This window comes from Pezoporus occidentalis, unplaced genomic scaffold (genome assembly GCF_034315485.1).
Source record: "Pezoporus occidentalis ecotype Australia unplaced genomic scaffold, CSIRO_AGI_Poc_V1 ctg111, whole genome shotgun sequence".
NCBI lineage: Eukaryota > Metazoa > Chordata > Aves > Psittaciformes > Psittacidae > Pezoporus > Pezoporus occidentalis.
The window spans coordinates 1,785,984-1,806,629 of NW_026912898.1; the positions used below are offsets into that span (position 1 = coordinate 1,785,984).

General features: G+C 50.3%; 1 protein-coding gene across 4 annotated transcripts in view; it reads left to right on the forward strand.

Annotated features, from left to right (window-relative positions):
• Positions 1-5,613: 5,613 nt before the first annotated feature.
• The window catches only part of LOC134170963 (galactosylgalactosylxylosylprotein 3-beta-glucuronosyltransferase 1-like), a 28,805-nt gene continuing 13,772 nt past the window's right edge, over positions 5,614-20,646 (forward strand). For 2 of the 4 annotated variants that reach the window (XM_062632806.1, XM_062632796.1), the window contains exon 1: positions 5,614-5,939. The gene's annotated coding sequence lies outside the window, so the exon portion shown is untranslated. Of the gene's footprint in view, positions 5,940-9,751; positions 9,849-20,646 lie in introns of those variants that run through there. The other 2 variants (XM_062632787.1, XM_062632814.1) reach the window with 2 other exon arrangements.

The following is a 20,646-nucleotide window of genomic DNA, read 5'->3' on the forward strand; positions in this document are numbered from 1 at the left end:
GGAGAGATAGCAGGCTTAGAGGAAACCAAATCATCCGCACACCATGTACATCTCTGCCTTGACAAATTCTGCTCTCCCATCAAGAGATTCGGGCCTCCCACGAGGGAAGGCGCTGCCCAGACCCAGCTACCAGCCCCACACAGTCAGAGGGACCCACACCCACAAGAAGGCTGGATGAATAAACATCTAAGTGCACACCAGCAAAGACCGACGTGCATCTTTCCGTGTGTCCATAGCGCACAGCAGGAGGCAAATTCTGTTCTATCTGGGATGGAAAGCTTCGGTGGGATCTCTTTGCCTGCTTGTGTTGGAGGAGGCATGCAGGTGCTCGGAGAATCCATGGGAATGCATGGCTGCCTCTCAAAGACAAAAATCAGAACCCAGATCAGAACACTGCCACATCACCTGACCTCCAAGTGTAGGTCTTTCATACAGGACTTCAGACATGCAATTCCCCCAGCGTGCTCAGGTTCACATCCAAGCACTAACCCAGCAACTGGTGGGGACCAAGCACAGAAGAGCCCTGCTCAGCCACTAGATGTTGCACAGATGCAGCATTGGATGGTACAGAGGGCAGCCCTGCCCTGGCATTTGCCTCCTTCCCTGCCTGGGTGTATGGACTCTGCCCCCATGTGTCCAGTGCCAGCAGGAGAGCCAGCCTTGGGGGCACACACAACTGACAGCGATTGTGTGTCTGCAGGACAAGCCCATACTGTGTGAGGCAGGTTCCAGCCTATGCAGGCAGTGCTATTTGACCCTTACACGAACCATTCATTCCCCTCATACAAAAGAAAGTCTTGTTTAATTTGATGTCGATGAAAGACGTGGTGCGGAGGGAAGCTCGGAAACAGAAGCCACTTTCTCATCGAGCCGAGGAGCTGGGTGACAACTGCCCTCTGTTCTCCACCCCCAGCCTCCCCTCTGCCTCCCAAAGGGAACACACAAAGGACGTGTCATGATCCGATTCTGGAAAAAGGAGGATTTGACATCACGTTAGAGTGGTTGTGGAAAGCAGGGCCCTTTGCATCTTTCTGGACACTGAATTAATACTGGCTATTGGGAATGGCAGCGCAGAGATCTGCTGTGATCAGTGTGCTTTGAGTGGCAGCGTCTCCTCAGCGAGGTTATGGTCTGTATGACAGCGCTTTTGAAAGCTACTCCTGCATCACTTTGATGCAGTGGCATGGAGGATCCGGCCCGTGCTTTCCAATGATAGCTCATTTAAGATGTAGTTTCTTATAAAAACAGCTACTTAAGCTTTATAGAAAAGCCTTATCTAATTTAACAGAGCTGCGACTGACAGAATGGCACAGAAATTATTCTTAAGGCTGACATTTTAATAGAGAGCGACTTTCTTTTTTAAGCCACCCTATAGAAATCAACCACCAGGATATAACTCTCTGCTTGACATTAAAGAATGGCTCATAAATTGATGGAAGTCAAATACATATCTTCTGCCTGCAAAACTTCTCCAGAGGGGCAGGATGCTGAAGTGCCATCCCCTGGGTGCACATGGAGCCCCTGCCCAAACAGCTCAATAGTTCAAGGAGACCTTCAGATGCAGGCTCTATATCTTCAAGCTTCTCACCTACTACTTGGGAAAACTCAATCTGAATGCATCACCTGAGCCTGGCTTTCCTTAAACTTCTCCATCAGCACATCTCACCTCCCTGCTCCCATCCTGTTCTTCCACCATCACATGGGAATATCCCCTACTGCTGCAGTGGGACCAAAGATTGAGACCTTTTCCTTCTGCCTTTAATTGGTGGGCAGGAGTCATTTAGCTTTGTAGGATGTGGGCAAAGGCCGTCACTCTCTCTAGCCTTCAATGGAGAGACCCCCTCCCCAGGGTGCAAGATACAGTCAGAGGCAGGCAATTGCTTAACCCACGCAGAAGGTTCATGGAGGCTCTGGCACACAAGCAGCGACCTTCCTGTAAGCTGGAATCCCGGGTGGGGGGGTGCATGTGCAAGCTCAGTGTTGATGCTTCATGGCTGTCTAAGGAAGAGGCAGAGAGTCCCAGTAGCGCCGAACCAAAGTCCTCACAGCAGCTTCTTGCTGCACCTTTGGAGCTGTGCTGCTGATAGAGCTGCCTCCCCATTGAAGAATAACAGATGTGTTTACCACACATCAATCTGTCTCTGTCTGGGGCCTTACCCGGCCTCCATCATCATCCTATTCAAGAGCCTGCAAAGTATTTAAAAATAGCATTAACACTAACAATCTCTCTTTCTTTCCTCCCCAGCTTGTAGCAGAAATAGCTTGATTAGTGTTTAGTTCTGGTGCTTCAAGGGGGAGAGGAGTGAAACTGCAGAGCTTGCAGAGCGGCTTTTTAGCTTTCTTCAGGCAGCAAACCGCTGGCTGCTTCGCTGAAGCACAGGTTCTTCAAAGGATGGCAGCTTTGAGATCAAGGACTGCTTGCTCTGCTGCACATCTTCTGAGGCAGGTTTACAACGAGGAGAGAGGCACTGCTGCAGCTTTGGACCTTGTCAGAGATTCACCTGTCCCCCCTTCCCACTTCTAACATCATTCCTTCACCAGGTCCAGAAGGAGTGATGTCAAGAGGACTGGAGGAAAAGGAGGTGGGAAGGGGGTCAGTCCTTGGGTCTGGCTAGGCAGAAGATAGCTCACTGAGAATACAATCAGGCTGTACCCTGACCAGGGGCTCAGCAGGCAAGACCACCAGAGCATCTCATCGCAGCCCTCAGATACAGATTTCAGGGGTGACACTGAGGGAAATACTTGTCTTCTCCAGGGCTCATCCTCACTCTCAGCTGCAAGAGAGTGCAACATCGTCAGCTCACAGAGGTTTCGCTCACTTGAGCGTGTGGTGTGCTTTGAGCTTTGTAGTTACATAGGCAGTGTGGGCCTATTCACCCTAGCACTGAGGGCATGACTCCTCACTGACCTTTTCTGCAGGTTTCCCTCCCACATCCCCTCTCTGCCATCCTCCAGGGCTGCTGCAGGCTCTTCCTCACCTTCTGCTTGTGAAATGCGCTATGCCAGCTGGGAACCAGCAACTTCTGTGCTTGCTTCTCCACTACCTTGAGTGCAACGAAGAGGCAAGTTCTCAGCACAGCATCACACACCTGCCTACAGCAGAGGACACCATCAAGATCCCTGCAGCCAAATCCCTTAGCAGAAGGGAGAGTGGGAAGCATGAACAACTCACTCCCTCAGTCCTATAAGATGCCTCAGACACTCACAGCACCATGCATTGCTTGTAGGAGCAGCAGCAGGAGGGGTGAGCTGGGAGGATGGGGAGCAGCTGCATCCACTTAGTCCAGATGGAGCAGGACCTCAGGAGAATCACAGGGCTTATTCGTCTGCAGCAGGAGTCACTGGATGCTTTCCACAGTGTTTCCTCTCCTATGATCTAACTGCTGCAAGACTCAGGGTTGTGTTCTGTGGGTCTGCCTCAAGGCTGACACAGCACTGCAGGAATAAATCTGTGTACAGACTGTAACAGTAAACTACCCACTCCAGCAGCATCTCTTCTGAGATCTTGAAGCATGTACCCCTTGGGAAGAAGCTTGGCTTTGTGGTGACCACAGGATGGAGATTTCATGCAAAGAGCATAGTCCTGCAGTGCTGACCCTCAGTTCCTCCAGTCCAGCCATGGGATGTATTGAATAAACTGTGGCTCTGTGTGTAGCAGTGAAACAGCCATGTAAAAGGTTGTGAACATAAAAAGGGAGAGCCTGGAGCATGAGTAAGCAAAGCCTGAGTGGTTTGGGGTACCAGAGTTGATAGCAACTTTGGATCTGATCTCTTCCTCCCACCTTTGCACTCCAGAGAGATCCCTAGGAGCCAAAGTCCTTAAGTCCTTCTAAACCAGCCTCTCCTAGAGAGGTACCAGGGTTATAGTGTCCACCCAAGGATCATCTCCAACTCACAACTCAGCCACAGAAGGGGGATGAAGTCTGTGTCCTGTCCCAGGGGATGCTGAGAGACTCAATGCCTTGCAGGGGTAGGAAGTCAATTTCTTTGGTGCAGCTTTGCCTATAATGAAGGCAGTGCAGAGCTGGAGCACCCCAGCTCGCTAATTCTTGGAGCAGGGTAACACTTCTCCTAGTAATGCAGGAGTAATTGAGGCTTCTGCCAAGCCATCTGCAGGGAAACATCTTGCCATTTCCTGACACCCACATGTTGGCTTCCAGCCCTGACCACACAGGGCTCTTCTGGGCCAACCGTACAACTGGGGACTTGATGCCTCCAGCACTCAGGATGGATGGATGGATGGATGGATGGATGGATGGATGGATGGATGGATGGGTGGATGAATGGCTGGCTTCCTCACAGTGAGGGCAGCCTGGGATGCCAGGGCTGTTACTACTCATGCCGAGAGGTGCATGAGGACACAGGTCTGTGCAGCCATGAGCATGGCAGCAAGGAGAGTGGCACTGAACCTGTCCAGCTCAGAGCATCCCTTTGGCAAGGGGAGAAGCAGGTGAGCAGAGGTGCTGGCACACGCATGCCTGCTGCTTTGCCTGTGTAGGATTCACCTCTGTGTTGTACTTTGTAAATGTCATTTGGGCTGTAAAATGTCACTTGATGTCTTCCTTTCTGAGGTGTTTTCAGCAATGTCTGCTCCAGAAACGTGGCCGAGACCTGCCAGCTAACCTGAGAGAACAGACTTCTCTTGTTCTCCACTTGCCAGCCAAGGACCTCAAAACATTTTGCCCTGCTTAGTGCATCCCACAGCAGGAGCTTCATTACCTGAAGCCGAACTTAAACATCAAGTCCCCACCTGAGCCTGGAACTGTGCTACCTTCAGCACCTTATCATCTGCTGAAAGCTGTGGCAGCCTTTTCAGGAGACACCATTAGAATGTGGCAGTCACAACCCTCAGGACAGTAAGTGGGGTATGGACATGTGCTGCCCAGTCCCAGGCAAGGGGAAGGCTGGAAAGAAGTCTCTTGGAGCAGAGAGCCCTCGCTTCTCCTTTTGCCCTCTGCATTCAGCCACGGGTGAGAGGCTAAGGAATTGCTTCTCACTCATCCCTTCAAGCAGCGTGGTGACTTTATGGCTGGCAGCCAGAGCTCATAAGGGAGGCAGGGAGGGGAAAACCAAAGCGGGTCTGTCTTCTGTTCCCACATAACCTGCTCCTGGGTAGAGGCTGCCAGACAGTGTTGGGCTGTGGCTGTCCATGTGGCCAAGCAGCCGTTGCTGTTGGTTGCACTAACACACACTCCTTGCCCGTCTCAGAGCTAGAAGGGAAACTGAGGCACACGATGTGAGCCACCAAGCAACAAGTGGGGAGACCAAAGCCTGGGAGCATTATGGTCCCCGGCTTCGAGCTATGCTCTGTAGATTGCCTTATCTTATTCAACCCCTACACCCTGCCGTGATGGCAAGTGGTTTCTCCTTAGAGCATCCCCGGCGGGGAGTGAGAAATCACTCCAGCACTCGGTCAGCAGCAAAACGAGCCTCCAGGGACAGACAACGAAAGTCCCACCCCACCGCCTTCGGAGGGCAGAGCACAGGGAAGGGAAAACCTGCCCCTTGGAGGGACAGAGCTCCACTCCCAGCCCAGCTCCCCTTCCCCTCTCCCCGACTCGCTTTGGATCTCCTTCTCGCCGCTCCTTCCCCTCCTCACCAGCCCCGCTCTTGCCCCTTCCCCATTTAAGGTGGCCCCGCGGGATGCGCGGCGCGCAGGAGCCTGCTGCGGGCGGCCTTTGGCGCTCTCCCACCCCCGGCACGGGGTGGCCTTAAATCGGCTCCGCGCCGCGCGTAGCCGCATCTCCGGCGCCGTCTGAAGGCGGTCGCCGCCATCCGCGCCGACGGGCCGGTTTCTGTCTCGGGAGTCCCCGTCCCCGGCGGCAGGGAGGACCCACCTCCGCCCGGCGGCGGGCGATGCTCCCCTGTCAGCCCCCGGCCCGGTGCCGCCCCTCGCCCGGCGCTCCCGCATCTCCGCCGTGACCGGCGCGTCTCGCCAGGTAAGCGGGACCCTCCCCCGCCATAGGGCACTGGGGTCTGGGGGTGTAGGGAGGAGCGCTGGGGATGCGGGGTTGACCTTGCGATCCCCCCGGCGCTTGGCCGCAGGAGGGATGCCCAGCCCCGCGACCGGCAGCCGGGTCCCCAAACTTCGTCCGTGCTCGGCACCCTAACTGGGTCCGTGCTTCACGGGGAGCCCATGTCCTTGCACACACATATACACATACACCGCCTGGGCACCTTCTAGAAGAGCAACATCCTGCTCCCAGACTGGAATGTTCCAGCTGTGGGGAGATGCCCCAGTCCTGGTGCCTGTCCACCCGTGGCTGCAGCAGCCGCCGGGATCTCCGGCCGGGTTGTCCAAACGTTCCCCCCCGAGAGGCTTTATTGTGCCTTTTCAGTGGCAAATACCGGGGAAGCCGAAGTCCAGAGTGGTGCTGGGGTTTGTGTGCAGGCATAAATCGGGAACCGACCCCGAGCGAGCATCCCGGTGAGGAGCTCTGGGGAGATGGAATGAGAATGGGAGAGGGCAAGAGCAGGAGGGTCTGGACTCCTTTCACCCCCACCTGGCACACGGGTGTCTGCAGAGGGATGCACTTGCTGGTTTTCTGGAGCTGAGTTTGGGGTGTCTGTACCTAGGTGAGTTGGAAAGTACTTTCTGCTCACCCTCCTACCTCTGCCACTTGCCCATCCAGCTTGGGGCCAGGGGAGGGAAGGGAGGATCAGCAACCAGTGCATGAGAGAGAAACCCTGCAGGTGCTGCAAATGTGGAGAGAAGCAGCTGGTTCCTCTGTAACCCTTTAGGGAAACCTGGCAATGGGCAGTTTCTGTGCGTGCTTGGGAGCAGGGGTGTTTGAATCTGCAGAGCAGCACAAGCATCATTGTAGCAGGGCAATAATGACAAGCAATAAATACCCATACAGCAGCTTGAAGTCTGCATAGCTCAGAGAGTGAGTGGGGAACTGCGAATGCAGGTGATAAAGGTGCTTTCAGCTCCTTTCCTGGACCTCAGATGCTTCCTTGTGCAAAGCACATATGCAGTGAGTAGAGCAGAGTACAGCGGCTTTGCACACCGGTCTGGTCACCCACCTCTACTCAGGCTTAAATCGTGTCTGGTGCAAAATGAGGACTAAAAATGAACGGTGAGGTTCATGCCTTGCATCTCTGGACTGCCAAACAGCCTCAGGCAGGGCTAGGAGCAGGGGCCGTATAGCGAGTTGGGAGATGGGTGCATGCAGACAGCAGGACGGGATCCTCACATTGCAGAGGCCATCATTACTCCGAAATGAGATACTTTGGAAGGAGATTATGGGGACATCAGCCTCAGGTAATAGAAAGAGTTCCAGGGCAGGAGGAGGCCACTGGCAGAGCTGTGTGTGACAGCCTGTATCACATCTGCTTGCAGCAGTGCGTGCTGCCAATCCCCTTCTCTCTGTGCCTTGAAGCAGGATGCGAGGACCAAGATGGTTTTTGGTCGGTGCCTGCTCCATGGTTTACTGGAAGCTCTCTGTTAACAGGCGCGCTTGGGACACAGGCTGTAGGTGAGCACCAGTGGCTGAGCACATGCTGTGCTGGCCCAGCGTGAGGCCAGGAGCCCCGTGGCTGTGATTCCTTCTGCCTTCCCTCCTGTGAGCAACCAGTATCACTTTCAGGGCGCTTCAGTCTGTACTGAATTAAGGCTCTGAGGGGCAGTTAACGTACAGAGGTAGATGGGCTGAGCAGCTAACACATAGTATCGGGTATTTCAGGAATCGATTGAAATAAAATTAAAGCTCTTGGCTTCTTTGACATCTTCTGTGTAGTAATAATAATAACAATAACCATAACAATAATTGATAAATCATTTAGGCAACATTGCAATCCCAAAGCAATTCAACCAGCTGACACAGAGCCCAGCTGAGATGCAGCCACGTTTACAGAGAAGGGCCTCAGCCTGATCTGCAAGACACTTGGCAGCTGTGGGATAGGAAGTAACGCAGTTGGGATGGAGACACTTGCTCCCATGGCAAGGGTTTTTAATGAGTGAGGCTCCCACACCTTTGGGCTTTGTTATGGTGTCATTTGGGAAGTCTGTTGCCTAGGGAGCTGTACAGAGCTATACAGCAGCTAAAATGTGTGCAGGAGAGAATATACTTCCACAATGTAAAACCCTTAAATTCATGTTCTTTCCATGGTTTGGGAATGTCTTTGCGCCTAGTGCTTGTGTCCTCTAATGGCATCTTCCCTGCAGAGTGCCCAAAGTGGTACTGGACAGCTCAAGGCTGCATCTCGTGTGTACCAAGCATCCTCTTCTTGCCTGTGAGGCATCAGTAGAGGTGCTTTCTGGCAGGGAACTTGCCTCTGCTTCAGCAGCAGGCCAGGAGATGTCCTTAGTACTGAGACCAAAGTCGTTCTAGCCAGGCAGGAGCCTGGAGTGGATTCAGTCCAGCCATACCCCTGCATGGCTTTCCTCCCCTCTTCACAGTAATCACCTACCAGTGGCACTGCTCTGCACACACCCCCTGTTTCTCAGTGCCTTCATAGCTCTAGCCCCTGAGCCCATCTCCCTTGGGGTGCTGCGCAGGCACAGTCACCTTCAGCTATGAGGAGCCACTCCACAACCCCATCTACCTCCCAGAGCTCCTTCCTTTTTTTCAGCATTCTCAGTTGTCTGTCCTAGTCCTGATATTTGGGAACAATAAAGAGATCTCTTGACACATGCTGCACACCTTCCTGTGTATGCCTGCAAGGGATGGGATATTTGATAGGCTCCAAAGATGCCCTTTACTGAGCATGCAAAACTGTTTTGGGAAAGCTCTGCAATTATTCTGCAGGATGTACACAGGAAAGATGGTATCTGTCCTCTTCCTCCTTGTACTTAATTGTTCCTAATACAAGCAGAAGCCTAAACAAGGTGGTAATACTCCAGACTGGAGTCCTACACACCTGCAGGGCTCTGGAGAAGTCTAGCGTTGCTCTGCCCTTCTTGCTTGTGGCCTTTCGGTCTAATAATAAGTATTATGTGCTTCTTCCCATCCCAGAATCTCAAAGTACTCTGCATACGTGATTAAGAGCGCTCGCTGCCCACATACAGAGCTGTTTGTCAGGATGACTACCCCCACTTTACAAGGGAGACACTGCAGCTCATCGCGTCAGAGCTGAGACAGCCCCACATCGTCTGTCTCCCAGGCAAGGCCCATGCATCTCTGAGGCACGCTTGCTGGGATGCAGCTCAGCCTAACAGGACTGTGATTTAAATCCTACCAATACCAGAAGAGACTAATACATGCAGCATGAGGATCAGACCTGTGGCTATCAGCACCCTCCTCTTGGGCATAGACTTGACTGTGTTCAAGGCCAGGTTGGACAGAGCCTTGGGTGACATGGTCTAGTGTGAGGCATCCCTGCCCATAGCAGGGGGCTGGAACTGGATGATCTTAAGGTGCCTTCCAACCCAAACCATTCCATAGTTCTGTGACTGCCTAAAGCCTCTCTTCAGAAGGGACACTGGTTAGATGCCACCAATTCCTCCAGGTAGGGATATGTCTCCAAACCGCACCCCAACCCGCAAAAACTTAATCCTTTACCCTTTCATGCTGTTTTAAGCCATGCAGGCTCATAATTAAGAGCTTGAAGTCTTCGCTCTCATGTGGCATTAGTACTCCCAAAGGTCTTTCCTTAAGAGCTCAAATTTATCTACTTTGCCAACGCTCCCAAGTGTTCAATCAGCTTCCGCCGCCACACAGTGTGGGGAGCTGTCTGAGCTCCTTCTCCCGGAGATAAAAACATTGCACTCTGCAAATCCCTCACATTTGTCAAATGTGAGCAAAGTTTCCTCAGGAGACAAAGCTTCCCAGAGCTCTGACACAGAGCTGGGATCTGCAGCTCCAGCACAAGGGGCTCCTCAGGTTCTGTTTGCCTCCTCCGAGCAGGTAATCCCACTAATGCCTGATAGACATAGAGAGATTAGTTAAGAAGGGGTTAGTTAGCTCAGGGAGACAGAGGAGGGACATTGTGAGAAAACAAAGCAATCAGCGACGTAGAAAGGGAATGAATGCTTCTCTTCATGGCTTTTCTTAGTAGAGGAACTGGATTGCATTCAGGAAAAAGTGAAAGGTAGCAATTTGATGGTAAAATTAAGTCATTTCCCATGCTGCGCATAGTGACATATGGAACTCGCTGCTACAAGGTGCTGCTGGTGCTGAGTGTCGGGTTTGGGAAAAGAGGAGACATTTTGATGGATAGCAGATCATTCATCGCTGGACAGAACAGTCCATTTGAAATAGATCTAAATCACTGAGCTTCAACCTTTCACAATTGTGTAGCATAGGATTCCTCGTACCTTCCGAAACCCACAACATTGATCAATGTAAGAGACAAAGGACAAAAGGAGACAGATGTGTTCAAGAGAAGATCACTGGGGTGTAGTTTCATTTCCATGCAGAAGCAAAAAAGAGGTGTTTTCCAGCCTGTGTGCTGACACTTAGCTCCCACAGGTTTGGGTTTTGTCAGCTGGAGCAGGTTCAGGTTAAGTTCTGATGAGATTTGAGCTGGTCCAGTGGTGCTTACACTGCTGCTTCGCCTGCCTGCGCTGTTGATTTTAATAGACTGCCAGCATCCTGGCAACTTTGTGTGGTGCTGCTTGATGAATAATGCTGCATTACGAAAGAAAATGGTATTGTCCTGTTCTTTGGCTGTTACCCCTTGGCAATGACAGCAAGGGTATTTATTCCCAGCACAGCCAGCCTCCAGCTAAGCAAAGTGCTGGGATTACTTGGAGCTGAACAGGGTAAGCAGTCAGGCAATCTCAGCTCTGGATAAAAGATTTGAGAGCAGCAATGTTGTCTTGTTCTGTAAGTTCACGGTGGGAGTACAGGGCACATGGGAACCGCATTCTGCTAGCAAAGCAGGATCGCTCCTTGGCAGCCCTTCTGTGGGAGAGCTTGCAGGGAAAGCCAAGGACCAGGCAGGCAGCAGTAGCTTGCAGACCCTGCTTCCCCTGAGGTGCTGCAGGGCAGCCTGGCTATGAAGGATGCTGTGCAAGGGCAGAGGTAAAGATGTGGTTTTATCAAGTGTGTCTGCATCCGGCAGAGATCTCCCAGTACCCCGTGCTAGAAACAGCACAGCTGATCCTTGCCTGGCAGGAGAAGAAGTTGCTGGCTCCTCTCCCCCTTCATGCCCCAGTTGTTAAAGCAGGATAGTTAATATTCATCTCATCCTGAGCTTTCCTCATCCTGAAAGCGTGCTAGAAAGCAGCTGTAAGGGGATATTTCTCCTATGACTGGCATATTTCATTTATTATTATGGTTATGTCCATAGCTGCAGGTCAGGCAACAACAGTGAAAGCTGTGACCGCAGCAATTTTGCCCCACTGCCATTCATTGCCAAGCGCCACCTTGGAGAGCAGTGCTGGGTGAGCCTGGGTGGCAGGAAGGGATCTTGTCCCATCTGCAGCACCAGGAGACCTTCCTCACTGGAGCTGGTCCAGCCTAGTGCATCCCTCAGGTCCTCCCCTCCTCTTTCTCCTGCACCGAACACCATGGCGATCTTAGCTTTCTCCCTCCTGATACACCATACCCCACATCCTTCCCTGCTGCATCCCTTCCCCCAAGCCCAGATCCACACAAAGGTGAAAAGGAAGGAGGCGTGGATGACTTCCCTGTATCTGCCAGCTTCTCCCTCCACCTCTGATGTGAATGAGGCCCTTCATGTGCTCCTCTTGAGCAAACACAGATGCTTTTGTTACATGGGCTGGTGGGACGGGATGGAATTAATAAATTGGAGCGCCAGTGCTGTGCTGCCACATTCCTGCAATTTTAAGGCAAGATCACACACCAAAAAAAAAAAAAAGGCAGGAACGAAATAGGCAATCTCTTCAGAGCGAGCTTGGATGCTTTGACGGTGCCTCCTGCTTGCTGTCTCACTTGGTCTCCTGCTCATTCACCCTTGGTCATTCCTCCTCCTCCTTTCTCCCACTCTCTCATTCCCATTAACCTCATCTCTTCTCCTTTTCCCTTCTCCTTCCTTCAGGAACCACTTCCAGTCACACCTTACTATCTCACCTACACCCATTTTTCTTCCCTCACCTTCCTTCCATCCACGCTTCCCTTACCCCCACCTCATATTAAGGTGCATTCAGGTATGAAGTTCAATGTCCTGCACACAAGTCCCAAAGCCAGGAACGCCTCGGCTCATATACTGTGGACTGAAACATCTCCTTTTATACCCGCTTCAGTTTCTCCTCATATGGAGAATGGTGCTGCCTGGGAGATTGAATGAGTAACTCTGGGAGTAAACCACACAAAGTATTACTGTTCTCCTACCTGACACAGTATTTAACAGTGTTCCTGTGAGCAGAACTAACTCCTGCCCCAGAACTGGTGGGTTCTCTTTCTCCTGCAAGGGTAACCAGAAATGCTTTGCCTAAAATGGATTCTTTTTGAGCCAAGATAACAAGTTTTTAACATCTCTTCTTGGCTACCATCAGCCTGTAAGGGGCTAGGAGAACATGGCTTTTCTCCCCTTTAATTAGCTTAGCATATGTCAGGCTTCAGAAAGGCACGATGCAAAGCGTGTGGTTAGTATAAGCTACTGTCAAGGGGCTGAGGCAATTTTTGTTCACTGCAAGGGTTGTTTTTTCTCTAATGAGCTTTAGGCACTTGAAAGTCGTTTCTCCAGAGCGCTTCTACATTGTTGTGCTTATTTTACCTGTGGGGGAACTGAGGCACTGAAGCAGGTGAAATGATTTGCCCAGATCCACACACTTACGTGTAGTTGAAGCCAGAAAAAGAACCAAGAAATCTTGTTTCACACTTGAGTGCTTTATCCTCTGGCCTCGGAGGAGGCCAGCAAAGGCCTTTATCTTGTTTAGATGAGTGGATAGTCATTCCGAGAGGACGCTGGAGCAAGGGTATCTTTCTGTACTAACACATATCTTAATGAGTCCTGTTGCTAAGTGGCTTCAATGATAGATCGCGCAACTTCTTCACTAAGCATTGAAATAATTTTTTAATCATTAAAGCTAATACAGAATCCTCAGAACCATCCAAATCTCACAGCAGGGGCTCAAATTAGCAAGCAAACAGAAACCAAATCCTGCTTATCCCTGCATACCTCTACAGAGCCCACAGCAGCATCTGCTGAAGTCAAACATGAGACTGGCTGAGCTCTCGCTGGGCAGTCAGAGGCAAGCTGTCAAAACCTACTGCTCCAAGTAGTAACCAACAGCAAGTTGGTTTCCTCCTTCAGACATGCATGCCAGCTTGCCAGCACTGTGGAGCAACAGGACGGGGCATTAACCACTGACTCCAGGTAGATGAGGTGTCCCCTGGCAGGTCTTTAGAAAGGATCCAGCCCTTTGCTCTGCCTTCACTCACACATCTCCCCTCCACTGTGGGATACCACTACCTGTTGCTCTGTAGCAGCCCATAGGCTTCTCCATAGCTCCTCCAGTAATCCCAGTGTGTTTCCTGTTCTGGTTAGCAAATCTCGTGCTGTTTCCTGTTTTCCTGCAAGCTAGAATCATAGAAAAGTTAGGGTTGGAAAGGACCTTCCAGCCCTCCTGCATGCTCAGCACCATGATATCAAATGATAAGAGAAGCTTTTCTTGCAACAGAAGTGGTATTTCTAACTTCCATGTTAGAACAGGGTTCTTGGAGCATGAAGGAAAACACAATTTTATTGTGTTACTTATCGCTTGTCTCTTATTACTCAATATGCATCAGCAGCTCCATTACAAGAGAATGCACAGGACACTGCTAAGCACTTTGCTAAGATCCAGTCATCACTGTTGACCTCAATGCTAAGAAGATGAGTGAATATGGTTTGTCCCAAAGGATTCTTTGGGAAAGGATAATTAAAAATTGCTCTTGCCACTTCCAAGAGGCTTCCTGCATGACACTCCCTTTTCTTATCACCCTCTTGAGAATATACCTAGTACTGTTCATATATCATGAACACCTGTGCCCCTGGTCACATTAGCTTGCTAGACAAACCCTGCACATTTCATCCCACCTTGTGGAGGTGCTGCAGAAAACCCTTCTGCAGTAGGTAAGCTGCCATCAGCAAGTTTTGTCCATAGTCAATCAAGCCAAGCCACACTTGGATTGTAGCTCCTGGGATGTCCAACCAAGTCATGTAGCTGCTAAACACTGGTGCAAAGCAGTCAAATAGTCACTAGGCATGATTTCTGCTCTTTTGTACTCCCTTCTGCATCATACTTACCTAATACTAGGTATTTCCTAACCCCAAAGTGGGTCCTGGCCTCAGCAATAGGACAAACACAAATGGCCTAGAAATCAGTTACAGAAGCAGAACCAGGAAGCCAGTTTCTTCCTTCTTCCTCCCCAAGAGGGTTTGAGATGTTTCCCCTGCCTAGGAACTGTTGCTGGCCTTTCGGGGGTATTTTTTTTCAGAGCTGGTAAGGGATGGAAGTGGTTTGCATGTGGGAAGCTGTGTCTGCCCCATTCCTAGCAGTGTTAAAGACCAGGTTGGACAGGGCTTGGAGCAACCTGCTCTAGTGGAAGGCGTCCCTTCCTGTGGCAGGGGGTTGGAACTGGATGAGCTTTAAGGTCCTTTCCAGCCCAAACCATTCTGTGATGATAATGATGACGCACACTTGCAGAGGTTTGGGGAAGAAGTATGGGAGCAACCTTAGTAACATCATCCTAAATTCAGCCCAATTTGCGTAAAAACCAGCATCCATCTGCTGGAGAGGGTTAATAAGTCTAAGAAAGACTTTAGTGCAGCATGAGAGAAAAGGCTGTTCACCAGTCATACAATGCACAGGATCCGGTTAAGGACAAAGACTCTGAAAAGCAACCAGAAGTATGCTCTGTGGGCAGCAAGGACAAAACATCCCCCTGTTTTAAAGCATCCCTGAGTTTCTAGAGATCCAGTTTCTAGTTCTGCAGCTGCCACTTTTACCAGCACTGTGGGGACACTATGCACTGACCATGATGTTCAGAAAGCTTTGTGATAACCAGAGGGTGATTTCCTCCCCCCAGCACTAGGAGAGGTATCTGTTCCTCAGTTATTCTGTCCAAGGCCAACTGGCAGCCTGTGTATGTGGAAGGATAGGAAGGACAGTGCTCCCCAGGATGTAGAGATGTAAAAGCTGGGGAGAGGCATCTCCCAGTGTTCTCCTGCTGGTATTTCTGCAAAGAGCACACTTGAAGCTCAAGGGACAGACAGAGCAACTCACTAGCTTGGACGGTAGCATCAACCCCTTATTGCATCCAGGTCTTGAGCAGCCTGAAGCACAACACAAGTACGATACAGCCTAGGCTGACCTTCCTCCCAGGAGAAGGTTTATAGAGATCACGTGCAAAGACCACTTTCAGCCCAGGTTACTCTTGTGTGCAGTTAAGGAGCACAGCAGAGAGCAATCCCTGTACAAGCAAGCCCTATGCACTCTAAGAGAGCAGAGTTTCTTTCTCATAGTGTGAACCTGTTTGCCCTCAATTCCCTCACAGCCTACCTTGCCTTCCCAATACATAAGCCTCTTCCCTTTTAACAGTGCAAGGCATGGAAAAACAGAAACCAAAACCTACACCTTTTCCTTAAGGTGGGACTGGATTGTTGTCAGAAAGGGGTACTTGGCTTTTGCTTCTCCTCAGTTCCATCTGTTTACCCAAATGCATCCACTGTGTACTTTTTTCCCAAAGAGGAGCTTATTTCCATCATGATGTAGGTTATGTTCTGGCAGCTGCTGTCAGTGCCTAAGTTAGGTATTTCAACCATGGCAATGACCGCTCCCCTGGTATTGCCAGAAGGTGGGAATTGCATTTGGGTCTCTTGATTTCAGATGGCATCTAATTCGGATGTGGCCTGCCTGTGCTCTGGAATCAACAGCTTCCCTGCTAAGGTAGGGAAGGACAGCAGGACACTGGCCATCTCCTTCCTGCATTTCACATGCAGAGGGCAGGAGAACAAATGCTGTCATCTTCTGCCTCTTTAGTTTTAATTCTGGTGTTTAATTAATGGAGCCCAAGCTACACAGGGCAGCTGTGGCAATGAAGGTACAAGTCAAGCAGAGGCCTGTGGTCTCTATCTATTGCACAAGACAATTCTCTAGGTGCCACTTTATTTCTCCATTCCATGTGTGTGTTTAAAAGTGCTTGCTTGACACTTGGATGCCACACTGCAAGTGGCAAACCTAATGAGTGCTGATGGTTTATTTGGAGGAAGAACTCAGAATAAGCATTTTGGATCACCTCAGCAAGTGTATTTCACACAGCTCAGAGAGCTGCAACAGCACAAATGTCCATCAAGGAGACCAAAGTGGTGTTTCTCCTTCTTCTCACTTAACCAACACCTGCATGATGTGGTGGCAACCCATCAGTGCCAACCACTGTGCTAATCTATGGAGCAGCCAGCCATGAAAACACCCTGCCCAAGCCTGCTCTTTGCATGATGCTTTTATTGATCACCTAATTCAATCCCATGTGATTGGGATTGTTGTATGTGTATTGATTGGGATTGTTCCATGTGTATGGGATTGTTGCCCATACACATCCTCTGCCCACAGCTGTTTCTGTGCAATAAGGAGTCTGGAGTCTGACTCTTCAGGGTGCCAACACACACGTGTCACCATTAAAATGCCACTGTTTCCACAGGTTTTGGGAAGATGGGAGGCATCCTGAGCTATGTCTTTGTTTTAAATGGTGTAATTGCTGTTCCGTTCATTTGCAGTGTGATTTTGAGCCACAGCAGCTTCTCCTTTGGTTTCTTTTGCCCTCCCTAGGAGTAACCAGGGAGTCCAGCAGGGAAGAGCATTTCCACATTGCCTTTGAAAGCAGAAGGAAAACAAGCTGTCTAAATCAATCAACAGTGTGCATTAGTGATCGGATGTTCCTCTGGAGGTCTGCATTTGATGTCATATTGACACAGAGCTAAGATCAAAGCCCATCTTTGCATCCTGGCTACTACCAGAGAAACAGCATTGGCCTTTGGGCCCCGTATCTTTACAAGGAGCTTATGATAAATGTGATTTCCCCCTCCTCCACACCCCAAACTAGCACCTGTGAAATATAATTATCCATCAAATAATGCCTTTTTCTCTGAAAAAAATAATTCCTCTCCCTCTTTGGAAATGTTCTGGAAGCAAACACTATAGGTTTTTCCTTTCTGCTTTTGTAAGAAACCTGCAAAACGACAGCTCCCACTCCTGCTGAACAGGCATCAGCTGTTAACTCAGTAGGGAAAGCTCTGGATGAAATGTACGGATACTTTGGAACAATCCAGTGTTGGTTTTGTTTCCTCAGAATCATTTTGCCTCCTTGGAAAAAAAAAGGAAATCTCTGTTGGTGTTGTTTTTTTTTTTTTTTGCTAATGCAGATATTGGGCTGATTCACACGGGTACGTTCGGAATGATTATTCTATCACAGTCATCAGCATCTAAAAAGGACCTTGGTTGTGCCAGAGCTCGGCAGCAGGGGAGGGAAGCCAACGTTTGAATAAGCTTCTGACTTCCCTCTTGAGAGAGAATAACTCCAAGCAGAGAGGGCTCTCAGGAGAGAGCTGGCTTTCTCAGGAGACATCTGGTACCTCCTGTTTCTGCTCGGGCCCGGGCTGCCAATCTTTCTCCGGGTATTTCTGGCACCCCTGGATTGCGGCACTGCAGCACAGGGAAAGCGAGATGGTGCAGAGGGCTGCGGCCCTCTGACTCACAGCCCACCCTTGCCAAAGCCCAGGGGGACAGGAAGGTGGTGACAGGTCCCATGGGTTGATCATGAAGGACGTTTTGGGTCTGGGCTGGTTAAAAATAGCCTGGTTTAGACCTCCTTTTGCAGGCTCTGGAAGGCTCCCTGCCTAGCCGGGCTTTGCAGCCAAGTTCAAGATCTAGTCTATATCCAAACTGGGTTATCTTCATTCCTGCTGATAGCCCAGATAGTGCCTGGATACCCTTGATCTACCTGGGGATGGCAGGCTGAGCCACGTGCTGTCTCAGAAGCATTGGCTCCCGCAGGACCCAGCCAGTAGATTTAATGAGCTTCATCAACCTTTCTTTTTAGTTTTTTTTTTTAATGGGGTTTTTTGCCCTTTTTTTTAACTTGGGAACAAAGCCCGGTCTAAAGCATCGCCCTCCCCCACCCTGTGCTGCTCAGACACAAGTCTGGGATAAGGATGCTGTTGGGAAAAGTGCTGTTTTGAGCTGTTTATGGACCAAGCATGGAGGAAGGTGGTTGATGTGGCAATGGAGGGATGGGGGGGAGTGCACAGTGCTGTTCCCCAGGGATGTGCCTGGTTTCTGGGCTGAAGTAACTGCACTCCCATATGGCAAAGGGATCAGAGCTGGCAGGGAGAGGATGGAGCCTTTCTTTCCATCTGAGGAAGAAGCGTGGGGGCTTGGGAAGGGCGGCTGTTCCACTGGGAGTGACTCACTTCCCAGGGAAGTCATCCCTACAGGAGCCCATGCTCTGAATGACAGAGCGTGGATGGGGCTGAGCCTCGAAACCCCACAGCTGCTGGTAGCTCTGCTCTTCCTGCCCTGGGGAAGGACCTGCCCGTCCTTCCCCGTATTGTGTGATTATTTGTAGTTCTCTGCTGTTTCTCTCTCCAGGGGGCTCGGTGAGCTTTTGCCTTGCCCTGTGTCTCCACGAGCCATAGGGAAGTGCTCCCCTCACTCAGACAGCAAGCGCTGCTTGCCCAGAGCCATTCATGAGGTCTGAGACAGAGGGATGACTAAAACCCGCAGCAGAAGAGCACCAGGACCACAGTGGCCTGCATTGCTTGTGCTACTGAGAGGTCAAGATTCCCAGTTGTGGCTTCAGGAAAGAGCCTTTCCCTTCCCTAATTCCATCATTAAAATTTCCCTTCCTAGAAAAAAATACTTCTTCCTTCTTTTCTTTTTTTTAACTTTGCTTTTCAGCAACCCATTTCCAGCAAAGTTTAGGGGAGAAATTACTTCTTACTAAGCAGAAATCTCTTTTTTACCCTTCTGTTTCTCACCCCACGAGCTGGACGTGAACTCCATTCTGTCCTGCATGGATGCCATTCCTGCAGACCTATCCCGGGGTCAGAGGGAGTCCCACTGCTGAGAACTGTCCTGTTGTGGCTGTGTTTGCTCAGTAATTACTCCTGCTTATCCCAGAGCAATAACCCTTTCCACCCACCTCTCTGGTTGCTTGACTCCATCCTCCCACTTCATTGTGCACATCTCAAGCAGGCAGGAGCCTGCCTGGGGAGGGGAAGCGCTGCAGCATGTTTGCTGTGTCTCAATTTTCACCAGTGTTGAAGTTTCATCTGAAGGCTCTGATGGGCCCAAGGGAATGAGGGGAGAGGGGACAGCAGCTTCCTGTGGATTTCAGCAAAGCAGAGACAGAGCCGTTGCTGATCACCACAAATACCGGTGCTGCCATGAATTATGCATTGCTTGTTTAAAGAGAGGTCGCTCTCATCAATAATTGAAAGCTCCCTGCTCTGCCTTCAGCATCGCATCTCCCACACCGGGAGTTAGGGGAACTCATGAAATCTGCATGGACTTCCTCAGGGTGTCCAGGGGCTGCCGAAGAGAGGCAACAAAATGCAGGCAGAACAAACCACAAACTGAAGCTGCTGATGGCTTCGGTGCGTGAAATTAAGTCTCATCTGCACCTTCCAACTGCTCTGCTCCAGCTCTGCCTCTCGCATCCCTCTCTCCTAGCAGGGTATGCACAGAAGAGGTATACAAACATGGTACAAACCAAGATCAGAGGGTGCTCCTTGAATCCTTTGGCTCCATTCACTGAGACCAGGTTTTTTTGGGGTGCTTGCCTAGAAAATCTCAACATTGGATAGAGGGATGTTCCCAGGGGACAGGTTGAACTGTGAAATTGGTTCCTATGGGAAGATAATGATCTTTAGAGTCTGTGTCTCAGACTATAGGCATAGAGGGCTGGGCTGGTCCAGCATTCAGGGTTTCCTAAGTCTGGCTCAGACAAGCTGATGCCCTGAACCAAAGGCTGCAACATAGGAAAATCACAGGCACCTGAACTGCTCTGTCAGGCTTGTAATCCCCACTCAGCTGTGCCTCTTCCTAACTTTCACCTTTCTCTGTCATTCACCCCATGTGTCCTTTCAGACTGCTTTGTGACTCAGAGAAAGTCACATATGTGACATCTTAAAGCTATATCTGAACAGTGAGGCCGCCTGGGTTGTCCTCCAGCTTATCCTTCTCCCAACATCTGAGCTGCACTGCCGGTAACAAACTGTTCCCTGTTGGTAATTAGTCAACAGCAGATGAAGGGATCTGTCACATGTGATGCTCTGAGCCTCAGCCAGACCTTGCTTCTCTTCAGCATCAGTCTTGGGCATTCAGGCTGGATTTTTCCCCCCCCCATGTGCTTCTCTCATTCTCTTCTCCCAGATCCTTTCAGAATAATGCTCCCTGCATCAGCACAGGAGCTTAAATGGGGACTGGATGGTGTTATGTCCCAGGAACTGAGAAGTCTGACAAAGCAGCGTGAAGCAAGAGTAGTAAGAGAAATATTTTGTCCCTCTCGTACTCAGCTTTGTGCTCTGTGTGTGTCTGTTTGTTTATTTTTTAATGAAGAAGAGAAGATTGATGGATGAAATTAAGAAGAGGGATGTGTAATTGGAAAACAGCTCAAGAAGGCTACAGGCAGCATATTGAAGGCATCCATCAAACATCCAGCTAATGTTATTAAGGGTGTGTAACACAAACACGGGCTGCAGAAGACACTAGGAAACAAAGGGAGGAAGAAGAGGAATAGGCAGGACAGAGGGAAT